At 40.1% G+C, this 10,405-nt stretch overlaps 1 pseudogene; it reads right to left on the reverse strand.

The window, feature by feature from the left end:
* Positions 1-3,588: 3,588 nt before the first annotated feature.
* LOC149143068 (pentatricopeptide repeat-containing protein At2g13600 pseudogene) lies at positions 3,589-6,359 on the reverse strand (annotated as a pseudogene).
* Positions 6,360-10,405: the final 4,046 nt, after the last annotated feature.

Genomic DNA, 10,405 nt, shown 5'->3' on the forward strand with positions numbered 1-10,405 from the left:
TAACAAAAATATCTTGACAACCTACTGAGAAGAGAAATGGTACCCTGTTGAAGTGGGATGATCATCCTTACCTAGACCAGATGAAAAATATTTCCGCTTGTTTATTGAAGGTCAAGCTGTAGCGTCTACATGTGCCAAGCTGAAAGCTCCTTGTGTCCACAAGAAGCTGGAGGAACCAATGGGCCTAAGTTGAGAAGTGTTGATTTTTCCTCGGCATTTCAGAATCAGGTTTATGTCTAAAACACAATCACAAACACACTAAAATGCCACAACACAAGCACTTTGCACAGCGGAAAATGTACAGCAGTGAATCAATGTAGTACACAAGAAATTTACACAACCCAAAACTTGTTATATTACAACTTTAATACAACAAACATAGGGCTCCCATACCAGGGATCATGGCCCTTGCAATTAGTCCTGATACAAGGAAAACTAGGGCTTGAGATCAAGAACATATGGTGCTCAATCTACCCTTGAACAAGACACACTTGACTTGCTCAAGAAGCGCTTACACCAGCCCTTTCAGTCCACTTGTCTTGAACACCTAGCAGGTCCTTTGCCACCTCTTCTATTGCTCACAAGTACTTTTGCTGCTCCAGAATTGCTAGTATCTTCAGCTGCTCAAAACTACCTCTCACAGTGGTCTATGCTCCTCCAAAGATCCCTGAACTTTGGCTTATCTTTGGCTTATCTAATCTGCCCACTAGCAACGTATGTCACAGGACACGTCCTTAGGGGTCCCATGTCCCATATTTCACGTGTCGGTCACAACACGACCCATAAAATGTGTCTGACACATTTTTTAACGTGTCTTAAAATCAGGACACGTGTTTGGGCTGTGTCAGACACATGCCCTAAGATGTCCTGATTTTAGGACATGTGTCCCACTAAAATCCCAAAGTAAAAAGCATTGTGTTTTGAATTCTTTTTATTTTTTCTATCAATTTCGTTTTTGTTCGTTAGGTGTTAGCCAACATGGATCTTAATGACCCAATGCTAGAGCCAGTCACTTTTGATCACGAGTCTTTTGAGGGGTCATCCTCCACACCAACAAATGCAGCAAGAGATCTTGGATTGGGCATAGAGGAGGATGGAATAGAGTTAGATGGCAGTGGTAGTTGATGGTGATTATGACATGGAGGAGGACTTGGACTATTGATAGAGTTGTGACTAGAGTCATGACCAGTACCACTGACAAGCTATGATATTCCTACCTATTTTGTATCTACTTATTTTGTATTTTCTAGTGGAATTCCCTCGATATCTGTGTAATACATTTTGATTTTGATGACTTAATGAAAAATCTGCATTTATGGTTTTAATATCTAAGTTGTACTTCTAAATTTCTAGTTTTATCATGATATTTCTAAATTTCTAGTTTCTTATGTGCTTTGAACAATAGTTAATAATATGAAGTTTGAACATTGAACTGTGAACATCACTGATGTAGTAAATTAATAAACTAACTAGTTCTAAAATTGTGAGTACTAAATTAGTAAATTAGTAAATAGATATCATCACGATTCATATCTATAGATGTTCTAATTTCTAAAAAATATGGATCAGGCACTATATATACATTGATGATATCTATCTAGTAAATTATATATATATATATGTGTGTGTGTGTGTCCCCCGTGTCCTGTTTCTGAGGTTGTTGTGTCTCGTGTCAAATACTCGTATTTACTGTCCTCGTGTCATGTGACTTAGCTAGTAACCTTCTTGCTGCTCCAAGTAAGACTGCTCTTGGGGTCTTTACTAGCTGCCCACTTACAGACCTCTTGCTGCTCCCAGGACATCTGAATCTAGGGCACACGAACCAGCTCTCACACTATCTCTTTGCTGCTCCAAAGATAACAGAACTTAGGGCTTGAGAAGTCTGCCACCTAACAGGGATATTGCTCCACCAATACCACAGTACTTGGGCTTATTAACACGCTGTCCAATCAGCTTATTGAACAGACCTTATACATCAATCAACCTTCAGCACTTCTCCAATGATTCCGTCCACAACTTCACTTCATGACAGCCCCTCTCTCCCTTCAGCGTACCACCCTACATTCTGTCCACTTGCATGCACTCTTCTGTCCACACTTGAGGGTATTTCGGCCCCTTTCTTGGATCTGACCTCCCACAGACCTAGTGCGCACAAACGGAGGCACTGCGGCCCTTAAAACAGAGATAATCTTGCTCCACTAGAGTCTCGGCCCTCTCCTCTATACCCAGAAACAGAGTGCAGTTCAACAGGTCATTAGGACAGACTTTAGGGCTAATCTAGGGTGACTGTTCATGCATAGAAATAGCCCTAGTCTAGGGCACGAACCACAGAGAGAAATACCTCCAAAACCTTGCGCAGAAAAGGCCTACTTGAGGGCTGAGTATCACAGAGACAACTTCCTCTTCCTGGGCTAAACTCGACCTTCTATTGCAGACTTAGACAAACCATAATGTGCTCCAGCTCGTCCTCCTTAAGGCTCTGCGACTACCTGAGATTTTCGCTCTTCCTTTAGGACAGTAATCACATGAGAATGCTTGCTTGGATGCTTTTCAACAAACTTATCTTCACTCCTTATAGTGTTCCTTGGTGGTGTCTTTTCTCACAAAGGGTCATGACATATAACCAAGCCGGCTGCCGACCTAAGCCATCTTGCTTGAACACCAATTTCTTAAGGAATCAAAATTATTTTCGTTTATCTTTCACTACATCATCGAAGCCCTAGCAGCCCCTTAGCCCATCAAGGGTGCCCCTCATGCTTTCAATGAATAAACTATCATTTTTCAACTTGGTCTTGTGCCCACAACTTTGTGTACAGAACCCATCACTTGGATACATTGCCCACAAAGCTTCATTTATATGGGTCAACACCTCACAAGCCCAGTACCCCAGGGGTTGTGAGAGTACCTCCCAAGCTACACATTTCAACAACAAGAAATCAGAATACTATGGCTAAGGAATGATGGAAAAAGTGTCTAAAATGGCTTTATGATTCACTAGAGATTGCTACCAGACTCATAGGTGGGCACAATGCTGAGACTTACTCAGTATTTGATCAAACATGAATTCAATTAAGACGGCGTACCCTTTGCACAGCCATTTAACTTGAAAAGGTGCCATTACTTATGGCCATGTGTAATTCCTCGTATATTCACTAGACCACACTAAGCAGCATCTGTAAAACCTAGGGCAATAGGCCTTCGCTTTAAAATTCCTTATACTCACAAACATTAAAAAAAATAAAAATCAGAGGAAAGATAATACAAACAAAACTTCCAAATGTGGAAGAAGAAAAGGATGTTAACCTTGGAAGTAGAAGCAATCTTGGGCAATCCAAAGGTTGACAGAGAAAGGGAAATTAGTCCTGAAACCAGAAGTAACCTTGAGCAAACAGCAAAACAGCTTTGCTAAAAAGGTTATTCCTGTGTACTTAATCAAGAGGGGGCAATCGGCCCTTGAAGAAACCTTATTTGAGCTAAAAATCTATATTTAGAATTTAAATCGTTAATCATTCACAATGATTTAAGAGCAAAGAAATTTTTAAAGGGAGGAGACTTGAATAAACACCTTCACGAAGTTATTTCAAGTGGTGACTCGTCAAACAATCTGTCCAACTTTGTACAGATTTTTTTCAGTTGTGACTGTGATATATCACCTAGAAGGAAAGCTTTTCTCCTACAAAGAAAGCATGAACCTGTTTATTGACTTCAATCCAACTACATCCAGGTTTCTTTTTTATGCCTCTATTCTTCATCATTCTTCGTACCTTTTCAATGTCACTCCACCTGCCAACTGCAGCATAAATGTTTGAGATAAGCACATAAGGTGCATCGTTTTCAGGGTATAACTCAAAAAGGCGCTCTGCCACACGTTGTCCTAGTTCTATATTGTTATGTATTCTACAACCGCCAAGCAAACAAATCAACACAACAGCATCAGGTGTTATTGGCATTTTGTTGATAAAGTCATGCGCTTCATGCAGACGCCCAGCACGGCAAAGAAGGTCAACCATGCATTTATAGTGTTGCATTGTAGGTGTTATGTCATAATATTCACTCATGCAGGTGAAGTATTGATAGCCCTCCTCCACTAGACCTGCATGATTGCATGCAGACAAAACACTCACAAAGCTGACATGGTTGGGTTTGATGCTAGAGTTTATCATTTGTTCAAAGAGTTTGAGGGCCTCCTTGCCACAGCCGTGCATGGCATACCCTCCAATCATAGAATTCCATGAGATGAGGTCTCTACGATTCAATTTGTCAAATAGTTTGCTTGCCTTCTCTATGCTACCACATTTTGCATACATGTCTATCAGAGCATTCACCACAAGGGAATCAGATTGATATCCAGTTGAAATTACTTTTTCATGGATTTCGAAACCCTGCTGCAAAGCTGCCAAATTTGCACACACTGGAAGAATAATGGCAAGAGTTCTTGAATCCGGTGTCACGCCTTCCAATTGCATTTGTTGAAAAATCTTCAAGGCGTCCTCACCATGCCCGTTCTGTGCAAACCCTGCAATAATTGCATTCCATGATATCACATTTTGCTGAGGCATTTCCTTGAAGAGTTTCAGGGCTTCATTAACAAGCCCATTCTCAGCATATCCTGTAATCATTACATTCCAGGAGACCAGATCTCGCCGATGCATCATGCCAAACAAGCACTGTGCCTTTTCAATGCTTCCACATTGTGCATACATTTCTACAAGGGCAGTCATCACAAATAGATCAGACTGAAATCCACTTATTACTATTTTTCTATGGATCTCCATACCTAGTTTCAAGTCCACCAATTGGGCACATCCTAGGAGTCCACTGGCAAAGGTTTTTGAGTCTGGCTGCATACCAGCCAATTGCATTTGCCGAAAAAGCCTCAGGCTCTTTTCACCATGCTCGTTCTGTGCAAGCCCTGCAACCATAGCATTCCATGAAGCCACATTCCTATGAGGCATTTCCTTGAAGAGTTTCATGGCCTCATCAATGAGCCCATTTTGTACAAATCCTGCAACCATTGCTGTCCAGGAGACAACATTTCGCTGATGCATTCTGTCAAATATTTGACTTGCCTTCTCTATACTCCTACATTTTGCGTACATGTCAATCAGGGCATTACCCATCACCAACAGATCTGACTGAAATCCACTTCTAATTATTAATGAATGGATCTCCATGCCCGGTTGCAGCGCTGCCAAGTCAGCACATGCTGGCAGAATACTAATCAAAGTTTTTGAGTCTGGCTTTATACCCGCCAATTGCATTTGTTTGAAAAATCCCAGGGCTTCCTCGGCATGTCCATTCTGTGCAAATCCCGCAATCATTGCATTCCATGTGACCACATTTCGCTGAGGCATTCCCTTGAAGAGTTTCAGGGCCTCGTCAACAAGCCCGTCGTAGGCGTATCCTGCAATCATGGTTGTCCAGGAGACACCATCTCGTTGGTGCATTTTGTCAAACAACTTGCGTGCTTTAGGTATGTTTCTACATTTTGCATACATGTCTGTTAGTGCATTCACCACAACAACATCACACTGATGTCCACTTGCAATTATTCTTTCATGGATCTCCACACCCTGTTGCAGAGATGCCAAGTTAGCACAGGCTGGAAGAATACTGGCAAAGATGAATTCATCAGGTTGGAGACCTGTTCTTTGCATTTGACGAAATAATGTCAATGCCTCTTCAGCAGGGCCATGCCTTGCATAAGCTGCAATCATGACAGTCCATGAGCACACATCTCTTTCAGTCATTTGGTCGAAAACTCTGCGAGCGTCCATCACACTTCCACACTTGACATACATGTTGAGTAATGTATTGTGTGAAAGTATGTCTTCTGTGAATCCTCTCCGCTCCATGTGAGAGTGGATGAGTTTTCCCTGTGGTAAATTTCTCTTCTTGATGCAGACCTGCAAGAGATGAACATATATGGAAGAGTGAAGAGGGCTTTGAATAAAATACAAAGAATGGACGGCCTCTTCCAAACAGCCCTGCTTACAAAGTGTTGTAACATAATCCAGAGATGTAGCCATTGAAGTGGTAGTGGTGGACAGCCTAAGTTGAAGGCAAAACAAAGGTTCCACATGCAGTAATATCATCCTGGTTCTCTCATAGCTCAAAGCCTGTAACATTGGTTTCTGTTTTCTGACTGGTTAGTTTTTCAAATTGAAATCAAGAGCGGTAGCAGAGGTGTAAAGCCATTTTACTCACAGCTCAACCCATTGGAGGTTGGTTGCAGATGAGCTGTGATTTTGTTTTTCAATCCATTTTCTTCCAGCCCCACTGTATATTTTAGAATGGGCTAGATAAATATCGTCAGCCTTTGGCCGCCAGAGAGGTTTATCACTCCTCGCACAGTACATATCCGGTTGCCAGAAATAAATCCGGGCCATCATGACTTATTCCTGGTATGGCGCTTTTGCGATCATTATATACATAAAAAAATTGTTCCTTACTCTGTTTTAGTTGGTAAGATATTTATCATTGCCTTTGTAATAGTCGAAGAGTTTTATGCTTATTATGATGTTTTATATTAACTAAATATATATTTTATATTTGGTAAATTTTTAATTATTAAGATTTTATTTTTATTTTTTTTGGTGGAGAAATTTGAAATTTTTTTAGTTTGTAAAATATTTTTTAAAATCTTATACCGCAGAGACATGGCAAGTTCAAAACCATAAATTAGGCATAAATTATAAAATATAAACCTTAATTCCAATGCACAACCAATATTTTTTTTTATAAAATTGAAGGGTTTATAGGAAGGATTTCAACATACCAATAAGACATGTTTTCTCCATAAATTCAAAGAAAAGTGTCACTTCCATCGCATGCCCAATATAAGACATGTTTTCTCCATAAACTTAAAGAGAAGTCTCACTTCCATCGCATGCCCAATAGTTTTTTTTGGACAAATTATAAAAGTTTTGGGTGGGGATTTTGAGCAATTTCTAGTTAGTGAGGTTCATAAACTAAACCTTATGCTTAACCTTGTTCTAGACACTGAGTCTTAAGATTTGGGGTTTTTGTAGAAGAGTTTTATATTCTATGAAAACCCTCATGATTAAGGTTTTTCATGTATTATCATAGGATTCTTGACCAAGTAAATTTGGTTTTGAAAATAGTGTTTGCATCATGCAGAGAAAATCCACATTATGGTAGAGTGCTCGTGTTGCTTCATTGTCAACTATATACAATTCAAGTACCATTGCATAAGATTAATTTTGGAAGATGGACAAGTCAAGTCAAAAAATATACACATAACCCAAAATCCTACATACATGTTAACGAAGGCAATAACCAAGGAGAAACAGAGTTCCCCTTCTCTGTTAGTAGATCCAGAGCAAGAGGAACTTTGTTTCTCTTGCTCTAATCTGTTGTTAGATCCACAAAGAGAAAGCAACTCTGCTTTGTTGTTAGATCCAGTACCCCCTGACCAACTAAAGTGATATGACAATCTGAGATCTAGAGCAATGTGTGCTCCACACCCACAAATGCCTCTTGTTGATGCACCGCAAAAAAAACCACTAGCCTAGATGATCCTATCTCCCTTAAGTTGCATATTCTTCTTTTTGGTTTTAGAGACCACGGACCAATCACCTAGAAATATTTCACTAACTTCAAACTTGTGCGTCGCGCTTGAGGGGCATTCTCATAAAAAAATTTGCATTCCTGCTCCACCAAATACCCCAATCAATGTAAAAAGGGAGCACCCTAAATACCTGTTGTCCCTCGGTCCATTTTGCAAGACAATTATCAATGGATGAGCAGTCCACCTCTTCTTGAATGTGTGGTATAGATAACACCTCGTTTTACATGGATACCGCAAATGGGAAAGTGAGAAAAAGATGGACCACCTCTTCCATCGCACCACCACACATATAGAAAATGCCTGGTCCCTAAATATGTCTTCTAATGAGATTCTCCCACGTAAGTATACAATTATGCAGAACTAGCCACATGAAGCACTTAAGTTTTAAAGGGATCTCCCAACGCCATGCTTGTTGCAACCAAACTATCAAGTCATGAACGACATGTCCCTTAGTTATGTACAAATATAAGTCTTTTACCATAATTTGTCATGTTGATATACATCCACACCAGGACAGAGTGTCGTCCTTTTCAATCAATTATATACCCGCATGTTGAATCTAGCCTCTGTATCTATCCCATTCATCCATCAAAGCCTCTAGGAGATAAAGGTCTCTAGATTTTGGCCAACCAGAGGAAATTTGTATGGAACTACAATGGTTATCCAACTGGTTGAACGTGTAAATGCCCTTATGATTAACAAAATATATGATGGGAGCAGCAGAGAGTAGGTGAATGTTTTCCATACCTTTAATAGCAGTGAGGCCAACTCCAATCTTATCTCCCCAAAATACTTACCATCGTAAATTTCCCACCAGCCACAATTTCTCCTTCATCGGGCTACACAAAATCTGTGATGTTTTAGTGTTTTCAAGAGCCCCTGCATCTATCCATTCTTCAAGAGACTGATTCTTTAGGTATTTTTCTCGAAAAAATTGATTCCGTAAGCCTTGGCCTCAGAAGGCTCTCCATAGATTTTTGGCTAATAGGGTGAAATTAAAACCTTCAGTGGCTCTAATTCCCATGCCCCCTTTGCACACATCCTAAGCTATGACCTCTATTCGAACCAAATGTATCTTCTTTTGTGTACCAACACCAACCTAGAGGAAATTTACAATTACCTTATCAATTCTTTTGGTGACTTCCTTCGGAATTTGTATAGGTACATCCAATCTACTAAATGATTTGAATTTAAACAGGAACACAACAAATTACAGATATAACCATAAATACAAAGACGCAACAGAAATGACACTTTATTTCATTAATATCAAATACTGAAATATGCTTATAGTTACAAACATAACGGAAATAAGATTAGCTTAGGCGATGGTAGATTATCTCTGAGAGATGTGGCGGCTACATGCCTCTGAACTGTGTTACAATGAGGCTCCATGTTACACAACATTTTGTCACTGTCCCTATACTCCCCGTTCCATGATCCTGGAGGACCTCTACAGTGAACCCTACATGCTTTCCCTTCATGAAGAAACTCCCATTGTGTCCCTCTTCATGAGCAGAACAATTCCCTTTTGCATCATTTCCCAAAAATCTTTTGTTTTTCCTAGTTTACAAGACCGGCGCTAATGACCTTTGTTCTCCTCGCACCAATATGCAGGGATTAGAACTGTCCTTAGTGCCGACCGGAGCAACTGAGCTTTGTTCCAGTCGCATCGATCCTCTTTTTGAAAATTTTTTAAATAAGGAGCTGAAGCTTCCAACACTAGAAGCTTCATAACGGAAGTCTGGTAGATGGTTGGGCTGGATGGAGTCGAGGATGTCAGTTTGGGCTTCTTTCCCCTATAAGGATGGAACTACCTCAAGAGATAAGACCTTCTCCCATGAGAAGAGGAACCATCTTCCATCCATTCATGCTATATAAACCTCCTTTTTCCCAAGCAGAAGCTAGTGTTAATGTTGGTGTGCTAGTGCTAATTAAGTTTGGAGTAAACAACAAGCTATTCATAGTTGTAGCTCTCTAGTTGTGTGTGAGGGAGAAGTGTGAATTTGGTTTAGTGTGAAGACTAAAGGGAAGAGCCTTAAAACTATCATTGTTGAGGCCATCATGGAATGCTAACGGAAGTGTGTGGGAACTTGGTTTTGTCGGAGGAGAACAACAATGTCAAGACAATGGTTGTAATCTCTTCTTGATTTAATATATATGCAACTATCAATTGATTTCCTACATAATGTGTCATCTCACATGTTTATGGCTTAATGCTTCTTGACTTGTTAAGTAGGTTGAATTACAATTCGTTTGTTATCACAATTGTTGTTTGTTGTTGTTTACTTGTTTCAGGTGTTCGAAGAAGGAAATGGGAGATAGTTGGAGCAAGCAAGCAAGGCCATCACCAAATGGGATAAGCATACTAAGAGGTAGGCCCTCTTAATTGGTTCTAACCTAAGGAAATCTTCCATAGAATGTCTTGTTTGTGGCTAGACCTGCTATCGGGCTAGAGGAATTGTTTGTGTCCACACTTAGAATTTTACTTCACCACAAATTGGTGACTCTGTTAGGGATTTGGTCCTTTTGTTTGTTTGCTTGGAATTTCATGGTTTTGTGTGAACTTTTCTAGTTTCGTCACTTCCCTTTAGTTTTGTCTGCTTTGCTTTGCTTACTACTCTAGTTTTGAAATTCATAGTAGCAAGTCTAGTCCCAACTTTTGAAATTTTTTATTTTTTCTTTGCATTCTCGCTCAGCACGCTTATTTTGCTGACAGTCACACCGATCAGCGCGATATGCCGAGAAACAGTTGCGTCGACCCCCTTCTGGCACTTGTTGTTAGTTAGGTAGTCACGCCAATGCCTACAAGTG

Source organism: Pinus tabuliformis, chromosome X (genome assembly GCF_031772625.1).
Source record: "Pinus tabuliformis cultivar Carrire ecotype Pingquan chromosome X, CPIR1, whole genome shotgun sequence".
Lineage (NCBI taxonomy): Eukaryota > Viridiplantae > Streptophyta > Pinopsida > Pinales > Pinaceae > Pinus > Pinus tabuliformis.